The following is a 23,783-nucleotide window of genomic DNA, read 5'->3' on the forward strand; positions in this document are numbered from 1 at the left end:
AACATTTGAAGAATGGATCAAGGCTACTTACATGGACAATGGGCAAAGAATAATTTTCCTATGTGGTGACTTTAATATTGACTTATTGAACCCTAACAAGCAAAAGTCTATTGATGACTTCATTGATACAATGTACAGCATCAGTTTATATCCTAAAATCACAAAGCCAAGCAGAATTACAGGACACTGTGCCACGCTTATTGATAATATTTTTACCAATGATTTTGATAATAACACTACAAGTGGTCTACTTATAACCGATGTTAGTGATCATCTGCCAGTTTTTACAATATATGATGGAAACTACAAGAAGAATATGGAAGACAAAAGGACATTTCGAAGACTGTGCACAGAGAAGAGGATGATTGCTTTCAAAATTGAGCTACAAAAGCAAGATTGGGACAATGTGTACAATGAAAATGAGGTTGATGAAGCATATGAACATTTCTTAAACAAGTTCATAATACTTTATAACAAACATTGTCCATGGATACAACTCAGTAATAAGCAGAGAAAGAATAATCAACCATGGATGACAAAAGGATTAAAAAATGCTTGTAAGAAGAAGAATACACTATATAGGAAATTTATAGCACAAAGAACTACAGAGGCAGAAATTAAGTACAAAAAGTATAAAAACAAGTTAACATACATACTACGATTATGTAGAAAATAATATTACAGTGAATTATTGGACAAGAACAAAACTAATATGAGAGCAACATGGGGCATCCTCAATAGCATTATTAAAAATGGCACTAAGAGGGACTACCCTCAATACTTCTTAGACGGAAATAAAAAAAAATGACAACATAAAGGAAGTAGTTGAAAGCTTCAATAATTATTTTGTAAATATTGGACCAAAATTGGAAGAAAGGATTCCAGACCCAGTTTCAATTGAGGACTATAATGATACCATAGAACGAAATCCCAACTCCATGTTCCTCAGTAATGTGACACAGGAGGAAATAGTTACAATCGTGAAAAAATGTAAATCCAAGACTTCAACTGATTGTAATGAAATTGATATGGAAACGATAAAAAAGGTTATTGAAGAGATCTCAGGACCATTAATGTATATTAGTAACCTATCATTTCAAACAGGTACATTTCCAAACAAAATGAAAATAGCTAAAGTTGCACCAATTTACAAGACTGGCGACAAACATCAATTTACAAACTATAGACCTGTTTCCTTACTTCCACAATTTTCTAAAATCATTGAAAAACTGTTCAATAACAGATTAGAGAGTTTCATAAATAAAAATAGAATACTCGAAGAAAATCAATATGGATACAGAGCTAATGTTTCAACTTCGATGGCTTTAATTGAAATTACAGAAGAAATTACCAATGCTATAGATAATAAAAAATGTGCGGCAGCAGTTTTTATGGATCTAACTAAAGCATTTGACACAATTAATCACAATATTTTAATCAAAAAACTAGAACGATATGGCATCAGAGGGTTAGTCTTAAACTGGATAAGAAGTTATCTAATGAACAGGAAACAATACGTGAAGGTAGGCGAACACACCTCTACAACGCTAAATATATCCTGTGGTGTACCTCAGGGATCAATACTAGGACCTAAATTATTCAATCTATATATAAATGACATTTGTAAAGTTACAAAAGATTTAAAGTTAGTATTATTTGCGGATGATACAACAGCGTTTTGTTCAGGAGAGAATACACAGAAGATACTACAAATAATAACAGAAGAAATTAACAAATTAAAAAGATGGTTTGACAAAAACAGACTATCGTTGAATCTCAGTAAAACTAAAATAATGCTATTGGTAACAGTAGAAGAGAAAGTCAAACACAAATACAAATAGACGGAATAGAAATTGAAAGAGTAAATGAAACCAAATTTCTAGGTATAATGATTGATGATAAATTGAACTGGAAATCTCACGTAAAAAATATACAACATAAAGTAGCAAGAAACACGTCAATAATGAATAAAGCAAAACATGTTCTAGACAAAAAATCACTTCATATTCTCTACTGCTCAATAGTGTTACCATATCTGAGTTATTGTGCAGAAATATGGGGAAATAATTACAAAAGTACACTTCATTCATTAACGGTGTTACAAAAAAGATCAGTTAGAATAATACATAATGTTGGATATAGAGAACACACAAATCCTTTATTTATTGAATCAAAGATTCTGAAATTCTACGACATAGTGAATTTGCAAACAGCTAAAATTATACACAAAGCAAACTATAACCTGCTAGCCAAGAATATACAACAATTCTTCTCAAAAAAAGAGGAGAAATATAATCTTAGAGAGAAATGTAATTTAAAACATTTGTATGCACGTACAACACTTAAGACCTTCAGTATATCAGTATGTGGAATTAAATTATGGAGTGGATTAAGCAAAGCAATCAAACAATGTACTAATATGATCCACTTCAAGAAACTCTTCAAACTTAAAGTGTTTACAAAGTACAAAGAAGAAGAACCATGATAAACATTCTGAATTTATTTAACTCATCCATTCTTTCATTCTTTCACTCACAAAATAATCTTACTTATCTCAACATATGAAATGTAACTTACTTCACCAATTATTATTTATTTACTTATTTTATTGTGATTACTTATGGAGTATATTGTGAATAAATTGAGAACAGGAAGTGAACAAAAGTTTTAGCAACTGTCATGTAAAAGAAAAGGGGTAGGATTAAATAAGCTTTGCTTCTTCCTACTCCTTTTCGAACATGTTGAAAAGAGAAACTGGAGATTGTGATGTATCATGTTGTATACTTGCATGTTCGAAATAAACTCAAACTCAACTCAACTCCTGGTACCTGCTGATCTGTATTTGAGATCTGCATAAGTCCTACATCGATTTTTTTTATCATCACAAAATATTGTCATTTTTGTTATTGTTTATAAAGTCTGGAAATAAGTTCCCAGACACAGGAGAACTTTGAATATGACCAATGTATGATCCTGTAACTACTTGGTATTGGATTGAGACCAACATTTGTTATATCACCTAAAAACTAATGTAAAGTTACAAACAAAGGAATTAGTGCTTATTACCATTCAAAAGAAGTGTAGATAGAACATGTTAAAACGGAAAATAAGCAGATATTAACAGTAAATAAACAAGTAGACTAATCATTTTCTACCACTTTTCCTTAATGATTTTGACAAAATAATAGGTGTATAAATGACACAATATGTTACTGCATACGTCAGCAGACTAATTAGGAGCCTTTGTTTGTTTACTTACTACTAAAAGAGTAGTATTCTAAAATATTCACTATATTATTTTATGACATAATTCTTATTTGATTGCAAAAAGAAACATATGCTTAATGTACCATAAGATTTTCTGTTAAAATAAAGCCAATAATGAATTTTATTTGATGGTCCCCTTTATTTTGAAAAGTATCGAAACACATTTTTGTACCGGTATCGGGACAGTTTATTAAAATGTCACTTTACAGCTGGATTTGCAGCTAATTGTACTGTTTGTTCTTTGTTGGGGCATCAGAACCCAATCCATTATTTCAGTGACCGAGTAATCCATCCATTAGGTTGTTCAATTAATACACCGATAAATCACACTTAATAGCCTCTGAGTATTTTAGGGAAAAAAAGTTGGAATAAAGTTTTTTTTTTCTGCTTGCCTAAACCTTCATTACCTTCTATTTAACTTATTTTACCTTCTTTGACCTTGTTTTACCTTCTATTTACTTTTAATTAACATTTTTTTCAATTCTATTGACCTTTCTTTGACTTTTTTTTTTAACATGTTTCACCTGTTATTTACCTTTCTTTATCTTTTATTTACCTCGTTTTACCTTCTATTTAACTTATTGTACCTTCTATTTAACTTATTTTACCTTCTTTGACCTTGTTTTACCTTCTATTTACTTTTAATTAACATTTTCAATGCTATTGACCTTTGACTTTTTTTTTAACATGTTTCACCTGTTATTTACCTTTCCTTATCTTTTATTCACCTTGTTTTACCTTCTATTTAACTTATTTTACCTTCTATTTAACTTATTTTGCCTTGTTTCAATTCATCTTGGCGATGCGGCCTAAAAATAAAATCTCAGATTTTTTCACAACAAATTGGATTTATAATTGTTGCCCGATTTTTATTTTTTTTCCTACTCCTACAAATGACAGACATAATTCAAAACAATTTTTTCTTGTATTTTATCAAAAACTATTTGTTTGAAATGACACCGCATCTTACTCTTAGCAAACTTCTAATTTTAATAATATTGTTCTTTTTAGTCCAAGTAGAAATTTGACTGATTATGGAACAATTTTCAAAGAACTAAATCTAGAGCAATAATTCTGTCTTGAATAAAATACTTATATTAACACAAATTTAGCATTGCACATTGCATGCCCGGACATCTTATATGTTAATAAATGTGTAAGGGTGTGTGTGTATGGTGTGTGGTCATTAAATATGTATTCTGATATATGTTCTTCACAGAAAATGAGCCAAAGTCAGTGAGTCTCAGTTTGAAAAATTAATTAATTGTATCATTTTTATTTTAATAAAAAATGAAAACGGGTCCCACAGACCCGAACACCACACCATAGCAACACCCAATGAGTTTGAGCAGCATCTGACTGGGAGTGTGTGGTATCAGACAAGGTTATAATCCCATACCTGCCAACTACTCCGGTTTTCCCGTAATTAGTACGGTTTTCATCAACCTATTCCGGGTTACGGTTGCAGTGATAAAAAATACGTTTTTTCATTAATTAAAAAAATATATTTAAAAAAAAGTTTTATTCACGAAATCGCGTAACAACAATGACAATCGACACTGCTTCCCGTAACTTCCTATCGAGCCATTCCGAATGCCATGCGCGAGGCTATTTATAGCACCGCTGCCAAGCACGAGGCACCAGTTGCCATTGTTTCCAAACGAGCGAACGATCATGGAATCAGCCGGAGAAAAATCGCAAACGAGTCTTAAACCGAAAAGAAAACTGCAGTCATTCCGTGAAGAATATTCAAAAGCCTATCCGGGAATAATTATCCGTTCCAAAAAGGGTGAAAACTACGCGAATTGCACCTTGTGCAGACAAGATTTTTCGATCGGACACGGAGGAATTAGCGATGTAAAAGACCACGTTGGGACAAAAAAACACAAGTCTAATGCCGTTGCTGGCGATACAAGTGGAAAACTTTCAACGTTTTTCGTCGCCCAAACAGATTCTTTGGATGTGATAAATGCCCAAGTTTTATTTACGGAGGCAATAATTGAGCATGGACTAGAATAAATTTGGATTTTAGCCACAAAAAGGTAATGACACCAATGTTATCTATTGGAATTGTTTAGTACTGTTATACTGTTAAAAGTGTTTATACTATTTATGCTTTCAAGTCCAAGTTGAAGAAATCTTGTTAAATGTTGACAGCATAACTACCAAAATACAGAAGTATGTCCTTAATATTTTTGCAGTGCTATTTCTGTTGAAAAGTTAAAATGATTACATTAGAGATGTGATGTGCCACTTTTCAAGTGTCTGATGGCTTAAATTAATTTTCATTAATTTTTCATATTTTGAATTATTTTGAAATGCTTACAAAAAAACTACATTTGAATTGTAATTCCATGCTATTGACAGGACTATTAATTTTAATGAAGTTAGCTTACCATGTTTACAGTATGATAATTGTGATAGAAATGTGAATTTTAGGCACAGAATATTTTTTACAATTGAACAAGGCAGTAGATTATACAAGCTTGGACAGAAAGTTAATAATGACACCAATTTTTTTTTATTATGGAATTGTTTAGTACTGTTTTACCATTTGTTTACTGTAAAAAGTGTTTATACTGTTTATACTTTCAATTAACAAATTGAAGTCTTGTGAAAGGTTGACAGGATAACTGGCATTAACTGTCAAAATAGTTTCAAACTATTGAAGTTAGCTTACAGAGTAAACATGTCAATCAACCCATATGATTTTTGCTGTAATATTTTTGTTTTGAAAAGTCACTGTGACTGATAGAAAAGTGATGGTTTTAGCAACATTTTAACCTGTCTGAATGCTAATAATCATTTTGCGTCGGGAAGCCCCCCTGAACCCCCCACCAGGACTTTGTCCTGGACCTACCGGGGCCTGCGGCCCCTGGACCCTGGCTACTAGGTTTTTCTGATTTCAAAAGTTGGCAGGTATGTAATCCTGCCAAGAAAAACTATCCCAACTTTTTTTGTGTGTTATATGGGAGAAAATTGGGAGTGCTCTGACCAAACTTTTTTTATGTAAGCGATCTTTAAACGAACTGGATTGATTCTCAGGGGTGGAAAAGCCAGACTTTTTGGGCTGTTAAAGCAGATGCAAGTAGCTTTTATAAGATGACTAAAGCGTCTGCCGGAAGAGTGTTCCATTAGTGCTTCGCCCACGTTGTTCCATTGCAGACGCTCACTACTTTTATGGATTGTGTGGAATATGCAGCAGAAATAGTCAAATATGTTGACTGTGTCGTTCCTGTTGGTGTTATTTTTTTCAACGCCGCTATCAGACTTTGGCAGGGGGATCCTAATTCCATGCTAGCAGATGCCAACTTTCATCTCATATTGGTTTCTATCGGCTGGCTTCTTCTGGCTGGGAAACATAAAATGAAAGTGAGCCTCAAAGTCAATCTCATGGGAGGGGGGGTTTGAATGCCGAGTATCCAGGCCGTCCTTTGATCAACACTATAGATTAATATCAGAATTTGCATTTTGTTCAACCTAATGAGGAGCCACTTGCAGATTTGTCTGGGGGGTTAAGAACTCCCAGGCTTTGTTGGGGTTATTTCAACGAGTCAACATGGGGGGGTTTGTTTATTAAACTATATCAGGGGTCGGCAACCTTTATCAGTCAAAGAGCCATTTTGACCAGTTTCACAAATTATAGAAAACTATGGGAGCCGCAATTAATTTATGAAATTTTAAATGAAATAACACTGGACACAAAGATTTTTTTTGTTTTGTGCTATGTATAAACCAGGGGTCTCAGACAGGCTGCCCACACCATTTTATGGAATTTTAAGGTTTTAACTGAATGGTGCTTGTCAGCGTCATGCGTGCCGTGTTGGTACAGCATATAGCACCCACCATAAACAGCGTGCCTGATCAGCCTCACGTTGTATGTGGCTTTTGCTTACTCACGTAGGTGACAGCAACGCATACTTGGTCAACAACCACACAGGTTACACTGACGGTGGCGGTATAAACATTTTTTTAACACTCTTACTAATAATGCGCCACACTGTGAACCCACACCAAACAAGAATGACAAACACATTTCGGGAGAACATCTGCACCTTAACACAACATAAACACAACAGGACAAATACCCAGAATCCCAGGCAGCCCTAACTCTTCCGGGATACATTATACACCCCCGCTTTGGTGGTAGCAGGGGTGTATAATATAGCCCGGAACAGTCAGGGCTGCATGGGATTCTGGGTGTTTGTTCTGTTGTGTTTATGTTGTGTTAAGGTGCAGATGTTCTCCCGAAATGTGTTTGTCATTCGTGTTTGGTTTTGGTTCAAAGTGTGGCGCATTATTAGTTAGAGTGTTAAAGTTGTTTTATATGGTCACCGTCAGTGTAACCTGTGTGGCTGTTGACCAAGTATGCCTTGCTGTCACATACGTGTGGAAGCAGAAGATGTACAGGTAAAAGCCAGTAAATTAGAATATTTTGAAAAACTTGATTTATTTCAGTAATTGCATTCAAAAGGTGTAACTTGTACATTATATTTATTCATTGCACACAGACTGATGCATTCAAATGTTTATTTCATTTAATTTTGATGATTTGAAGTGGCAACAAATGAAAATCCAAAATTCCGTGTGTCACAAAATTAGAATATTACTTAAGGCTAATACAAAAAAGGGATTTTTAGAAATGTTGGCCAACTGAAAAGTATGAAAATGAAAAATATGAGCATGTACAATACTCAATACTTGGTTGGAGCTCCTTTTGCCTCAATTACTGCGTTAATGCGGCGTGGCATGGAGTCGATGAGTTTCTGGCACTGCTCAGGTGTTATGAGAGCCCAGGTTGCTCTGATAGTGGCCTTCAACTCTTCTGCGTTTTTGGGTCTGGCATTCTGCATCTTCCTTTTCACAATACCCCACAGATTTTCTATGGGGCTAAGGTCAGGGGAGTTGGCGGGCCAATTTAGAACAGAAATACCATGGTCCGTAAACCAGGCACGGGTAGATTTTGCGCTGTGTGCAGGCGCCAAGTCCTGTTGGAACTTGAAATCTCCATCTCCATAGAGCAGGTCAGCAGCAGGAAGCATGAAGTGCTCTAAAACTTGCTGGTAGACGGCTGCGTTGACCCTGGATCTCAGGAAACAGAGTGGACCGACACCAGCAGATGACATGGCACCCCAAACCATCACCCAACCATGCAAATTTTGCATTTCCTTTGGAAATCGAGGTCCCAGAGTCTGGAGGAAGACAGGAGAGGCACAGGATCCACGTTGCCTGAAGTCTAGTGTAAAGTTTCCACCATCAGTGATGGTTTGGGGTGCCATGTCATCTGCTGGTGCCGGTCCACTCTGTTTCCTGAGATCCAGGGTCAACGCAGCCGTCTACCAGCAAGTTTTAGAGCACTTCATGCTTCCTGCTGCTGACCTGCTCTATGGAGATGGAGATTTCAAGTTCCAACAGGACTTGGCGCCTGCACACAGCGCAAAATCTACCCGTGCCTGGTTTACGGACCATGGTATTTCTGTTCTAAATTGGCCCGCCAACTCCCCTGACCTTAGCCCCATAGAAAATCTGTGGGGTATTGTGAAAAGGAAGATGCAGAATGCCAGACCCAAAAACGCAGAAGAGTTGAAGGCCACTATCAGAGCAACCTGGGCTCTCATAACACCTGAGCAGTGCCAGAAACTCATCGACTCCATGCCACGCCGCATTAACGCAGTAATTGAGGCAAAAGGAGCTCCAACCAAGTATTGAGTATTGTACATGCTCATATTTTTCATTTTCATACTTTTCAGTTGGCCAACATTTCTAAAAATCCCTTTTTTGTATTAGCCTTAAGTAATATTCTAATTTTGTGACACACGGAATTTTGGATTTTCATTTGTTGCCACTTCAAATCATCAAAATTAAATGAAATAAACATTTGAATGCATCAGTCTGTGTGCAATGAATAAATATAATGTACAAGTTACACCTTTTGAATGCAATTACTGAAATAAATCAAGTTTTTCAAAATATTCTAATTTACTGGCTTTTACCTGTATATTGTATAACAAGTGTTGGGCTAGCACGCTGTTAATATAAATTGTAGATGGCGCCAAATGTTGTACCATCATGGTACGCCCTTATTATAGCTGTAAGGGTGAAAATCGGTGGATATTAATCCCGGGAGTTTACTGCGAGAGAAACTGAAATCCGGAAGTCTCACGGGGAAATCGGGGGTTTCAGCAAGTAAGCTGCTGAGCCGGATCAGAGTGATCAAAGAGCCGCGGGTTGCCGACCCCTGAACTATATGAACAAGAGCTCTTAAAGAAAATTACAAAAAACGCATAAAATAACCTTGAACTGAAGCACTGAGCTGAGTTTCTGCACATTCTAATGAACAAGCCAGCTAAACCAGACTAAAAGTACCGTATTTTCCGGACTATAAGGCACACTTAAAATCCTTTATTTTTCTCAAAACTTGAAAGTTCGGAATAATTCTGTTTTTGCTTACCGACCTCGACACATTTTTATTTGGTACATGGTGTGATGACACATGTGACCAGTAGATGGCAGTCAAACATAAGAGATACGTGAAGACTGCGACATGACGGCAATATGACTCAAGTAAACAACACCAACATTGTATATGTTTAATTGAAAATATAGAACATTACACACGGCGCTAAAAAAATATATCAAAATGTTTTAGTACGACTTTGGTAAGCTACGAAGCCGCACCGCTTGATGGATTGTACTGTGCTTCAACATAGGAGTATTATTATGGTGTGTACAAGGTAAGACATATTATATTTTGTTTCGCCACTTTTCTTACCTTCTGGTACCTGCTGATCTGTATTTGGGATCTGGATAAGTCCTGAAAAATTGCGCACGTCCGTCTTTGTAGTCGGTGGTGACACCGTAGTTAAGCTTCTTTTTTTTCTCTATATTCTTGTTATGGGATATTCATTGTTGCCATTTCTAATATAAAGTATTGTAACGTTCTTATATCTGTTAGTAAACTCGCCATGAAAGCGCTAAAACATACCGGTGTAGTGAGTTTACATTATTCACCTAAGAACGGCTAGAAGACTGAACAGCACTGCACTTTCGATTAAAAGCGGTAAATGGAAGGACACTGCAGCACCTGAAGTGAGCGCCATAGCACAAATAAAACACATTCTCAGTGTATTTGATATTTTTTTTGTTTTTTTTGTTTTTCAAACTATTTTTATAATCACCCCCAGTGAAGAAAAATCTATACATTTGCCGCTCCGTCTTATAAACCGCAGGCATCGAAGTGTGGGGAAAAAAGTAATGGTTTATAGACCAAAAATAAGGTTTGCTTTTTATTTATTTATATTTTATTTTTTTTAATTTTCACTGCCTTAGTTGACACCTACCAACAAGTGAGAAAATATTAATCAGATTAAGGCTGTAGTTATCGATTGTTTTAGTAATCGAGTAATCATCAATTATTTTGTTCGATTAATACACACTCTATAGCCTCAATGCATAATTTAGGCAAAGTAGTTGAAATAAAAAACAAACATACATGTTTTTAGCAATTAGAGGTACATATTTAAAGTGAAAGAGTGGTGTGTTTTGCTTGTTCTGTTTACCATAACCTTCATCCTTTTTTTCCCTAATACATTCACATTGCTTCTGTCAGAATAATTGTATCTAAGTTATCACAATACTTTGTGTTGAAATGAGTTCCCAGCGAGAAGACAAAAGCTGTCTTTGATCCTACCATGAAGGCTTGTAAAACTCCACTGTGTAGGATGGGAAGCAACATGAAGGTGTTCTGTTTCTTTCATGTATTGTAATCAACAGAAATATATTGTTTTAACCCAAGAACTACATAGCGGAGAGAAGGCAGGATCTGCCCAAGTTCCAGACACCTCTTTTTTGAACTCTTTTACGAACCTCTTTTTGAACTTTTTTACAACCTCTTTTTTGAGCCGACCTTTTCTTTTGAACTGTTTTGTAATCAAAGCCGATGGCTGTTTACGACCCCCGTCCCTTTTGGAAGCAGCTGTTGCCATGTGGTCAGGGAAAGTCCAAATAAAAGGAGGCGTACAATCTTTTGGTAGAGCATAATGACACCGTACAAGGGTACAGATGTACAAGTTTTTCCTCACTGAGCCATAATGAATTCTGTCTCTGTTTGATTCTTTGCTTCTTGTCCTGTTTAATAGATGTCATCAGTGTTTGAACCTGACAGGATCAATGTTGAAATTGCACTTTTAACACGTTAGTCACTGCATCCACACACCGTGCGGAAACTTTGTCCATGTATTTAAAGTTCTGGGCATTCAATGCGTTGTGAATTTTTCTCAATTTTACGAGTTATACTCATTAAGCGTTTAATCGAAGCCACATAATGCATATCAATTAGTAATGTCCGATAATGTTTTTTGTGCCTATATCCGATATTTCGATATTGTCCAACTCTTAATTACCGATTCCGATATCAACCGATATATACAGTCGTGGAATTAACACATTATTATGCCTAATTTTGTTGTGATTCCCCGCTGGATGCATTAAACAATGTAACAAGGTTTTCCAAAATAAATCAACTCAAGTTATGGAAAAAAGTGCCAACATGGCACTGCCATATTTATTATTGAAGTCACAAAGTGCATTATTTTTTTTAACATGCCTCAAAACAGCAGCTTGGAAGTTGGGACATGCTCTCCCTGAGAGAGCATGAGGAGGTTGAGGTGGGCAGGGTTGAGGGGGGGGTGGGCTTTTTGTAGGTGGTAGCAGGGGGTGTATATTGTAGTGTCCTGGAAGAGTTAGTGCTGCAAGGGGTTCTGGGTATTTGTTCTGTTGTGTTTATGTTGTGTTACGGTGCGGATGTTCTCCCGAAATGTGTTGGTCATTCTTGTTTGGTGTGGGTTCACAGTGTGGCGCGTATTTGTAACTGTGTTAAAGTTGTTTATACGGCCACCCTCAGTGTGACCTGTATGGCTGTTGACCAAGTATGCATTGCATTCACTTCTGTGTGTGAAAAGCCGTAGATATTATGTGATTGGTCCGGCACGCAAAGGCAGTGCCTTAAAGGCACGCCCCCAATATTGTTGTCTGGGTGGAAATCGGGAGAATGTTTGCCCCGGGAGATTTTCGGGAGGGGCACTGAAATTCGGGAGTCTCCCGGGAAAATGGGGAGGGTTGGCAAGTATGACTGGGGGACGCAACTGCTCTGTACTTCTCCCTACGTTCCTGTACCACTACGTACAGCGGCGTTTTAAAAAGTCATAAATTGTACTTTTTGAAACTGATACCGATAATTTCCGATATTACATTTTAAAGCATTTATTTTGTCGTATTAAATGTTATTTACTGTTTTTTTAAATACAAGTAAAGTTTTCTTAGACCAAGCTCTGCTTCCTGTAGTTATATGAAAAAGTCCCTCTGGAATTTTCTGTGCTTTTTTATGACTGAAAGGCCTGATTTTGCAGCAGTTATTTTTTTTTCTCAAGAAGTTGCGATATGTAGAGACTAATTTCTTGTGTGACACACTGTAATGTGTTGTCACATTAAGTAACGTTTTCATATTCGAAAGTCTTTATATTTTATCTAATGTACGTTTATGTCGAGAGTTGTATCTCCATTTTAATTTTGTTTTTATTCACTCGTTTATTTGTCAGAGACAATTCAGCGCACATTATTACCATATTTTTCCGAACAGGTATATAAGCCACACCCATTAAATATCAGAAGAATTAAAGCGGGGGGTGTATATTATAGCGTCCCGGAAGAGTTGGTGCTGCAAGGGATTCTGGGTATTTGTTCTGTTGTGTTTATGTTGTGTTACGGTACGGATGTTCTCCCGAAATGTGTTAGTCATTCTTGTTTGGTGTGGGTTGACATTGTGGCGCGTATTTGTAACAGTGTTAAAGTTGTTTATACGGCCACCCTCAGTGTCACCTGTATGGCTGTTGACCAAGAATGCCTTGCATTCACTTCTGTGTGTGAAAAGCCGTAGATATTATGTGATTGGGCCGGCACGCAAAGGCACGCCCCCAATATTGTTGTCTGGGTGGAAATCGGGAGAATGGTTGCCCCGGGAGATTTTCGGGAGGGGCACTGAAATTCGGGAGTCTCCCGGGAAAATGGGGAGGGTTGGCAAGTATGACTGGGAGACGCAACTGCTCTGTACTTCTCCCTACGTTCCTGTACCACTACGTACAGCGGCGTTTTAAAAAGTCATAAATGGTACTTTTTGATCTGATACCGATAATTTCCAATATTACATTTTAAAGCATTTATTTTGTCGTATTAAATGTTATTTACTTTTTTTTTTTAAATACAAGTAAAGTTTTCTTAGACCAAGCTCTGCTTCCTGTAGTTATATGAAAAAGCCCCTCTGGCATTTTCTGTGCTTTTTTTATGACTGAAAGGCCTGATTTTGCAGCAGTTAGTTTTTTTTTCAAAAAGTTGCGATATGTAGACTAATTTATTGTGTGACACTGTAATGTGTTTTCACATTAAGTAACGTTTTCATATTCGAAAGTCTTTATATTTTATCTAATGTACGTTTATGTCGGGAGTTGTATCTCCATTTTAATTTTGTTTTTATTCACTAGTTTATTTGTCGGAGACAATTCAGCGCACATTATTACCATATTTTTTCGAACAGGTATATAAGCCACACCCACTAAATATCAGAAGAATAAAAGTGGGGGGTGTATATTGTAGCGTCCCGGAAGAGTTTGTGCTGCAAGGGATTCTGGGTATTTGTTCTGTTGTGTTTATGTTGTGTTACGGTACGGATGTTCTCCCGAAATGTGTTAGTCATTCTTGTTTGGTGTGGGTTCACAGTGTGGCGCGTATTTGTAACAGTGTTAAAGTTGTTTATACGGCCACCCTCAGTGTGACCTGTATGGCTGTTGACCAAGTATGGATTGCATTCACTTCTTTGTGTGAAAAGCCGTAGATATTATGTGATTGGGCCGGCACGCAAAGGCACGCCCCCAATATTGTTGTCTGGGTGGAAATCGGGAGAATGGTTGCCTCGGGAGATTTTCGGGAGGGGCACTGAAATTCGGGAGTCTCCCGGGAAAATGGGGAGGGTTGGCAAGTATGACTGGGGAACGCAACTGCTCTGTACTTCTCCCTACGTCCGTGTACCACTACGTACAGCGGCGTTTTAAAAAGTCATAAATTGTGCTTTTTGAAACTGATACCAATAATTTCCGATATTACATTTTAAAGCATTTATTTTGTCGTATTAAATGTTATTTACTGTTTTTTTAAATACAAGTAAAGTTTTCTTAGACCAAGCTTTGCTTCCTGTAGTTATATGAAAAAGTCCCTCTGGAATTTTCTGTGCTTTTTTATGACTGAAAGGCCTGATTTTGCAGCAGTTAGTTTTTTTTCTCAAGAAGTTGCGATATGTAGAGACTAATTTCTTGTGTGACACACTGTAATGTGTTGTCACATTAAGTAACGTTTTCATATTCGAAAGTCTTTATATTTTATCTAATGTACGTTTATGTCGGGAGTTGTATCTCCATTTTAATTTTGTTTTTATTCACTCGTTTATTTGTCAGAGACAATTCAGCGCACATTATTACCATATTTTTCCGAACAGGTATATAAGCCACACCCATTAAATATCAGAAGAATTAAAGCGGGGGGTGTATATTATAGCGTCCCGGAAGAGTTGGTGCTGCAAGGGATTCTGGGTATTTGTTCTGTTGTGTTTATGTTGTGTTACGGTACGGATGTTCTCCCGAAATGTGTTAGTCATTCTTGTTTGGTGTGGGTTGACATTGTGGCGCGTATTTGTAACAGTGTTAAAGTTGTTTATACGGCCACCCTCAGTGTCACCTGTATGGCTGTTGACCAAGTATGCATTGCATTCACTTCTGTGTGTGAAAAGCCGTAGATATTATGTGATTGGGCCGGCACGCAAAGGCACGCCCCCAATATTGTTGTCTGGGTGGAAATCGGGAGAATGGTTGCCCCGGGAGATTTTCGGGAGGGGCACTGAAATTTGGGAGTCTCTCGGGAAAATGGGCAGGGTTGGCAAGTATGACTGGGAGATGCAACTGCTCTGTACTTCTCCCTACGTCCGTGTCCCTCATAAATTGTACTTTTTGAAACCGATACCGATAATTTCCGATATTACATTTTAAAGCATTTATCGGCATCTCTTATATCAATGCTTTTTTTTTCTCTCATTGATTTAATCAATTAATTGTTGCAGCCCTACGTCAGACCCATGGCTTCCTCTCGTTATATGAAGTAGTACACCTTTTTTTATCAAGTGCTTTTGTTTTTGTAGTCAAAATGGTTCCGCCATATAATTTGCCTCTCCTCCTGCTACAATTGGTATCGCAGCCCATTTAGGCATAAAACCGAGCCTGGATTGATTGCACTTTTTTTAATAGAGGATTCCACGCTGCCTTTCAGGACTTTGCAGCTACACAGCACATCCATCTAAATGTTTGCAGATCACAGGGAAAATCGTAGTCGATAAAAGAAAACGATACGTGGATTTATCCGGCCCATACAGTGTGTTCCAAAGTACCTTTCGCCTTGAGCCTCTGAGGCTGTGTTGTGTCTGTCTGTGTGGGTGGAGGATGTTTGCCCTCAGGCTGAGCATGGCTGTCATCTGACAAAACACACCAGGTAATCACAGTGGGTTTTCTCCACAAGGTTGGAGGACATTATGTGGAAACTACTCCGAATTCTAAAGGGAACGCTTTGGATTCATGAAGTATTGACTACGGTCTATAAATCGTTACTTTTTTCCCCTACACTTTGAACCCTGCGGTTTATAAGACGGAGCGGCAAATTTATGGATTTTTCTTCACTGGTGGTTATAATAAAAATAGTTAAAAAAGCAAACAAAAAAAAAAAAGTGTGGCCCGCAGGTCATTTTTTAATGGCCCCACGCATACTTGCCAACCCTCCCGGATTTTCCGAGAGACTCCCGGAATTCAGCGCCTCTCCCGAAAACCTCCCGGGACAAATTTTCTCCCGAAAATCTCCCGAAATTCAGGCGGAGCTGGAAGCCACGCCCCCTCCAGCTACATGCGGACCTGAGTGACGTCAGGTGCGCAACACCACGTAAATCGTTGGCCAACCAAAAAGTAACCCCAGTACGCTATAGCCAACATTCACCAGGAGATGGCAACAGACAAACATAGCTCACTATTACATTCCTCCCCTTTTAGAAATGTATAGAAGTTACTCAAAATAAATAAACAACCCAACCAAAAAATGCAGCAGCTCGATTAAAAAACTGTACTTAAACCACATTCTTTTCTTTTTTTTTTAGTACTGAACTCTTAACCCTCATTTGTAAAAAATAACATGCTTATTATACAAACAGTATTTGTACACCTTTAACACAGATTTTTATACTGTCTTCAGAGATTCAGTATTTTTGGTGGTACTCGAAACCTTTCTGGGTACCTGCGAAAGGGTGTTCAGCATGGTTGGAAAAATAGTGACAGAGAATAGAACAAGGATGGACAATTCAACCCTTAACTCAACAATGAGTAGATGAGTGTTGTGTGTGTACATGTGTAAATGAATGAACACTGAAATTCAAGTATTTCTTTTATTTATTTATATATATGAAATACTTGACTTGGTGAATTCTAGCTGTAAATATACTCTTCCCCTCTTAGCTCAATAAATGTTTTTAAGCTAAATTATTGGTAAACACAGTTTATGTATAATAATTTACGTAAAACCGCGAGTAATGAATAAAGTTTTCATCAATTAATATATTCTGTAGACATACCCTCATCCGCTCTCTTTTCCTGAAAGCTGATCTGTCCAGTTTTGGAGTTGTCAGAATCTGCTTTGAGTGTCGCAGGATATCCACACATTCTTGCCATCTCTGTCGTAGCATAGCTTTCGTCGGTAAAGTGTGCGGAACAAACGACTGACCATTTCGTCGGCTTTCCCCACAGCCTCGTATTTTGAACAAATTTCGTCCAATTTCTTGCCACTTTCGCATCTTTGGGCCACTGGTGCAACTTGAATCCGTCCCTGTTGGTGTTGTTACACCCTCCGACAACACACCGACGAAAGTGAGAAAATGGCGGATTGCTTCCCGATGTGACGTCACGTTGCGAATAATAGAAAGACGTTTAATTCGCCAAAATTCACCCATTTAGAGTTCAGAAATCGGTTAAAAAAAATATGGTCTTTTTTCTGCAACATCAAGGTATATATTGACGCTTACATAGGTCTGGTGATAATGTTCCCCTTTAAAAAATACTACTCAATCAATCAAAGTTTACTTATATAGCCCTAAATCACGAGTGTCTCAAAGGGCTGCACAAGTCACAACGACATCCTCGCTTCAGATCCCACATCAGGGCAAGGAAAAACTCAACCCAATGGGACAATGAGAAACCTTGGAGGGGACCGCAGATGTGGGGACCAAACCGGATCTCCGTAGAAATTCTGTCCATAGAAATTGTAAACAGAATCGGTGACAAAGGGCAGCTCTTGCAAAGTCCAACCCTCACTGGAAAGGGGTCCAACTTACTGCCGGAAATGCGGACCAAGCTCTGACATCTCTGATCATACAGGGAGCGGAACAAGGGGATGGGTCAAATGCAGAGGGTAATTTCACCACACCTCCATCATCAGCGGTCACTCGAAATGAGTATGACGATCCTCCTGGTAGGGGGGTATCCCTTTTATGGAGGATGCCTGTGCGTGACTTTGTTTAACGTCGGGAGACTGGTGCACAGACAGTCACCACACGATCCTTGACAGATCTGGGTCAGGGTCCAGTGGCATGGAGTCCAAGACGACTGGGCACCCTTTTCTGCTGCAGCCTGCCTTCATCCGCCATCCCAGCCGTTGTGACGCTCCATAGGGTCAGCAATCATCCTCCGCCTGTTCCACCGTTGAGGTTTTGGGTTGTTATTTCCCCATGACTGGGCCCACATGGATGTGGGGGTGCCTTCTTCCGCCATCGCAGCCGTTGTAGTAGTTCTTACATCTACAGTCTTCCGCCTGCTCCGCCGTTGAGGTCTTCACCGTATCCCTGGCTAGGGGGCAGTCAGGTACTAGGCCTTTGCCAAGGGCCACCTGGGGTAACAGTAGTAAAGGGGTTAACCTCCTAGTGTTATGTTTCACTAAAGGGGAGTTGACGGCTCAGACACTAGGGGGCAGTATATACAAAGATTTATTATATATATATAGTATATATATAATAATAAAACAATACTAATATAAATTAAGGAAATGGAGTGTGAACTAGATCCAAGAGTGTATATGGTGTAAGACTATGTGTAGTATTTAACTGGAGGGTTTTACCGCAAAATGTTGGTGAGAGCGAAAGAACACGGAAGTCCATGGGGCAAGCAGGTGATCCGGGGCGAGAGAAAGGCGTCCGAGTCCAGGGGCAAGCGAGGAGTCAAGAAACGAGGGAGGCAGTCGAAATCCAGGGCAACGGAAGGAAAACACTGCTGAAACACGGGAGAAGACAAAGGACACATCAAGCCACGGCGAGGAAACAAAAATAGAGCATAAAGCTTCACTTACGGTTCACCGTATGAGAACTAAGTTCCCGCGTGGATCCATGGGTCCACTGGTCTTTTATCCAGCTCGCCCTCATCAGTCCCAGGTGTGCGGATAGGCAATTGCGTGCAGGCTTGTCGCTGCGTGGGCGTGCAGCGCTCAGTGTGAGCGGGGGCGTGTCCGAGCGCGCTATCAGCGGAGAGAGCGCATGTGGGCGTGGCCCGTGGTGCGCTCGTCTGGATGAACAGATGAGGGCGCAATGGAATGCGCCCTGGCCGTGACACCTAGTGCCCCAAGACTCCATAGAGGAGACTCCACTGCCGGATGCACTTTAACGTCATGCCCAGGACACCTTCACCACACCTGGTGTGTGTGTCAGTCTATCAGTGGTACTTTAACTTTAACTTGGGGCACTCCAACCTTTTTCCGGGCGAGAGCCATGGACTTGGACTTGAAAGTGCATATTTTCAGTCCAGTCGCTTCACACTCTGCTGCAAACCGATCTAGTGAGAGCTGAAGATCCCGGCCAGATGAAGCCAGCAGGGCCACATCACCCGCAAAAAGCAGATGCTTAATCCTGCAGATCTCTAGAAATTCTGTCCATAGAAATTGTAAACAGAATCGGTGACAAAGGGCAGCCCTGGCGGAGTCCAACCCTCACTGGAAAGGGGTCCGACTTATTGCCGGAAATGCGGACCAAGCTCTGACACTGATCATATAGGGAGCGGAACAAGGGGATGGGTCTAGAACAGAGGGTAATTTCACCACATCTAGTGTGTGTGAGACTATCAGTGGTACTTTAACTTTAACTTGGGGGCACTCCACCCTTTTTCCGGACGAGAGTCACGGACTCGGACTTGAAATTGCTTATTTTCAGTCCAGTCTTTTCACACTCGGCTGCGAACCGATCCAGTGAGAGCTGAAGATCCCGGCCAGATGAAGCCGGCAGGACCACATCACCTGCAAAAAGCAGATGCCTGTTCCTGCAGATCCCTAGAAATTCTGTCCATAGAAATTGTAAACAGAATCGGTGACAAAGGGCAACCCTGCGGAGTCCGACATATTGCCGGAAATGCGGACCAAGCTCTGACACTGATCATACAGGGAGCGGAATAAGGGGATGGGTCTAATACAGAGGGTAATTTCACCACACCTAGTGTGTGTGAGACTATCAGTGGTACTTTAACTTTAACTTGGGGGCACTCCACCCTTTATCCGGACGAGAGCCACGGACTCGGACTTGAAAGTGCTTATTTTCAGTCCAGTCTCTTCACACTCGGCTGCGAACCGATCCAGTGAGAGCTGAAGATCCCGGCCAGATGAAGCCGGCAGGACCACATCACCTTCAAAAAGCAGATGCCTGTTCCTGCAGATCCCTAGAAATTCTGTCCATAGAAATTGTAAACAGAATGGGTGACAAAGGGCAGCCCTGGCGGAGTCCAACCCTCACTGGAAAGGGGTCCGACTTATTGCCGGAAATGCGGACCAAGCTCTGACACTGATCATACAGGGAGCGGATCAAGGGGATTGGTCTAATACAGAGGGTAATTTTACCACACCTAGTGTGTGTGAGACTATCAGTGATACTTTAACTTTAACTTGGGGGCACTCCACCCTTTTTCCGGACGAGAGTCACGGACTCGGACTTGAAAGTGCTTATTTTCAGACCAGTCGCTTCACACTCGACTGCGAACCGATCTAGTGAGAGCTGAAGATCTCGGCCAGATGAAGCCAGCAGGGCCACATCACCCGCAAAAAGCAGATGCTTAATCCTGCAGATCCCTAGAAATTCTGTCCATAGAAATTGTAAACAGAGTCGGTGACAAAGGGCAACCCTGGCGGAGTCCGACTTATTGCCGGAAATGCGGACCAAGCTCTGACACTGATCATACAGGGAGCGGAACAAGGGGATGGGTCTAATACAGAGGGTAATTTCACCACACCTAGTGTGTGTGAGACTATTAGTGGTACTTTAACTTTAACTTGGGGGCACTCCACCCTTTTCCGGGTGAGAGCCACGGACTCGGACTTGAAAGTGCTTATTTTCAGTCCAGTCTCTTCACACTCGGCTGCGAACCGATCCAGTGAGAGCTGAAGATCCCGGCCAGATGAAGCCGGCAAGACCACATCACCCGCAAAAAGCAGATGCCTGTTCCTGCAGATCCCTAGAAATTCTGTCCATAGAAATTGTAAACAGAATCGGTGACAAAGGGCAGCCTTGGCGGTGTCCAACCCTCACTGGGAAGGGGTCCGACTTACTTCTGGAAATGCGGACCAAGCTCTGACACTGATTATACAGGGAGCGGACCGCCACATTCAGGCGGTCCGATACCACCGTACTCTCTGAGTACTCTCCACAGGACTTCCCGAGGGACCTGTGGCAGCAGGCCTGCTAAATAATACAGCAACCTGCTCAGGTCATCTCACTGGTCAGTCAGCTGCATGGCGCTCTCCACCACTCATGTATTCTTTATTATAATGTATTTACTGCTCCTCCGCAAGCTTACTCTGGCGTGGCTTTATTACATAGCGAAGGAGCACATTTCTCCGGCTCGCTCGACGAGTAAAGCTCAGTCACATAAAAAGGAGGTGTTAAATACGTCGTTTGTTTCCAACGATGCCACATTGCCATTATGCTGTATGATGAAACGTTGTCAGTTTGTTGACGCCAAAGAATCCAGGAGTAATGATGGAGGAAAAACAAAACAAACGAGACAAAACAATAAGTCTCCGTGGAGCCTGTTAAGGCAGATGAATAGAGAATGTGCATGTGCCTTTGTCATGTAATGTCACCAGTAAACATTGCGGCGTCCTGCTGTGAGCTGTCTGGATAATGTTCCTGTGATGCATATCAAGTAGGGGTACAACTATTTGTACTTCTAAGAACCAACAAATTAAGAAATTATGCAATTCTTAATTATCATGTACCATATTTTCCCGACCATAGGGCACACCGGATTAAAGGGCGCACAGTAACAGTGATAAATAACTATGATGTCTAGTTGTTATATCTTCTTTTCGTACACTTCTGACTCCCATTTTCAAGTATTATATAGTATACGTTGCAATTCCAGTACACAATTCCAGTCTTTGCCATGTACCGTATTTTCCGCACCATAAGCCGCCCTGGGTTATAAGCCGCGCCTTCAATGAACGGCATATTTCAAAACTTTGTCCACCTATAAGCCGCCCCGTGTTATAAGCCGCATCTAACTGCGCTAAAGGGAATGTCAAAAAAACAGTCAGATAGGTCAGTCAAACTTTAATAATATATTAAAAACCAGCGTGATGTGGGCGCGCATGGAGTCGTATATCAACATGGACGGAGCTGCGTGAAAAAAGCCACCCGGCCTCTTCGCGTAAACTTACCTTAACCACTCGCTCATCTTTTCTTCATCCATCCATCCCTTCGAGTTAGCTTTTATGATGACGCCGGCTGGAAAGGTCTCTTTTGGCAAGGTCTTCCTTTTGAATATCACCATGGGTGGAAGTTTCTGGCCATTAGCATGGCAAGCTAGAACCACAGTGAAGGATGACTTCTCATTCCCTGTGGTGCGAATATTCACCGTACGTGCTCCCGTTGTATCCACAGTGCGGTTCACAGGAATATCAAAAGTCAGTGGAACCTCGTCCATGTTGATAATGTTCTCTGGCCGGATCTTTTTTTCAGCTATCTTGTTTTTACAATATGCACGGAAAGTAGCCAGCTTTTCTTGAAAGTCTTTAGGCAGTTGCTGTGAAATAGTAGTCCGTGTGCGGATGGAGAGATTGCGTCTTTTCATGAACCGGAAACCTGTCGCTTAGTAGGAGCCATTTTGTGGTCTTTACAGATGTAAACACACAAAGGAAATGAAACGCAATATCCGGGGGCTTCTTCTTCTACGGGGGCGGGTGGTTGCTTACAGTAGAAGAAGAAGCGCTTCCTCTTCTATGGGGGCGGGTGCTTACCTTGGCGGTTGCTTACCATAGAAGAAGAAGCGCTTCCTCTTCTACGGGGAAAAAAGATGGCGGCTGTTTACCGTAGTTGCGAGACCTAAACTTTATGAAAATGAATATTAATATTAATCCATATATAAGGCGCACCGGGTTATAAGCCGCACTGTCAGCTTTTGAGAAAATTTGTGTTTTTTAGGCGCGGCTTATAGTGCGGAAAATACAGTAGCTGAATGTGCTAGTCTAGTCTTATGTTGTGCCCTAAAAAGTGTTCAACCTGTAAATATTGTATTTATTACACGCCGGCTGTTTTGATTGTAACGTTCGTCTTAGTTGTAGTTTTCATTACCAAATCACTAGGTGTTGAAGTCGCCATGTAAAATCACTAGTTCAAATCCGTAGCATGTATATGGCAAAGACAATAATCCAGCGCATTTTGGAAAAGCGGATCCTTACTTTATGTCCGAGCGACACCTTTTGTTGTATATTTTTATATGAGATTACATTTCATTTTATCTTCAATTAACACACCCAAAAAAACTCAAAATCCATACATTTCCCCTTGTCTTATAAACCGCAGGGTTCAAAGTGTGGGGAAAAAAAGTAGCGGCTTATAGACCAGAAATAAAAAGTTTGTTTTTGTATTGTTTTTCAAATTTGCCCTGTCTTAGTTACTTAACACCTACCAACAAGTGAACAAATATTAATCAGATTAAGGCTGTAGTTATCAATTGTTTTAGTGATCGAGTAATCATCAAATGTTTTGTTCGATTAATCCACACTCTATAGCCTCTATGCGTAATTTAGGCAAACTAATTGAAATAAACAAAACATGGTTTTAGCAGTTAGAGGTACATTTTTAAAGTGAAAAAGGGGCGTATTTTGCGTCATGCATTTATTCGATAACCAAATACAAGCGGCCATGAAAGTACCTGGGAATCGATACCGGTACTTAACGGTACCAACTTGTGGTTATTTTGTGTTCATGTAACATAATTTTATTTATTTATTTAACAGTGATAAATAACTATGATGTCCACTTGTTATATCTTGTTTTCGTACACTTCTGAGTCCCATTTTCAAGTATTATATAGTCTACGGTGCAATTCCAGTACACTGGATGGCAGTAGTGTTTA

The 23,783-nt window shown here is 39.8% G+C and overlaps 1 protein-coding gene across 4 annotated transcripts in view; it reads left to right on the top strand.

Annotated features, from left to right (window-relative positions):
• The window catches only part of lrfn1 (leucine rich repeat and fibronectin type III domain containing 1), a 706,779-nt gene that overhangs the window by 233,761 nt on the left and 449,235 nt on the right, over window positions 1–23,783 (top strand). The gene's annotated exons all lie outside the window — the stretch shown is intronic.

The sequence above is a fragment of the Nerophis lumbriciformis genome, linkage group LG17, assembly GCF_033978685.3.
Source record: "Nerophis lumbriciformis linkage group LG17, RoL_Nlum_v2.1, whole genome shotgun sequence".
Classification (NCBI taxonomy): domain Eukaryota; kingdom Metazoa; phylum Chordata; class Actinopteri; order Syngnathiformes; family Syngnathidae; genus Nerophis; species Nerophis lumbriciformis.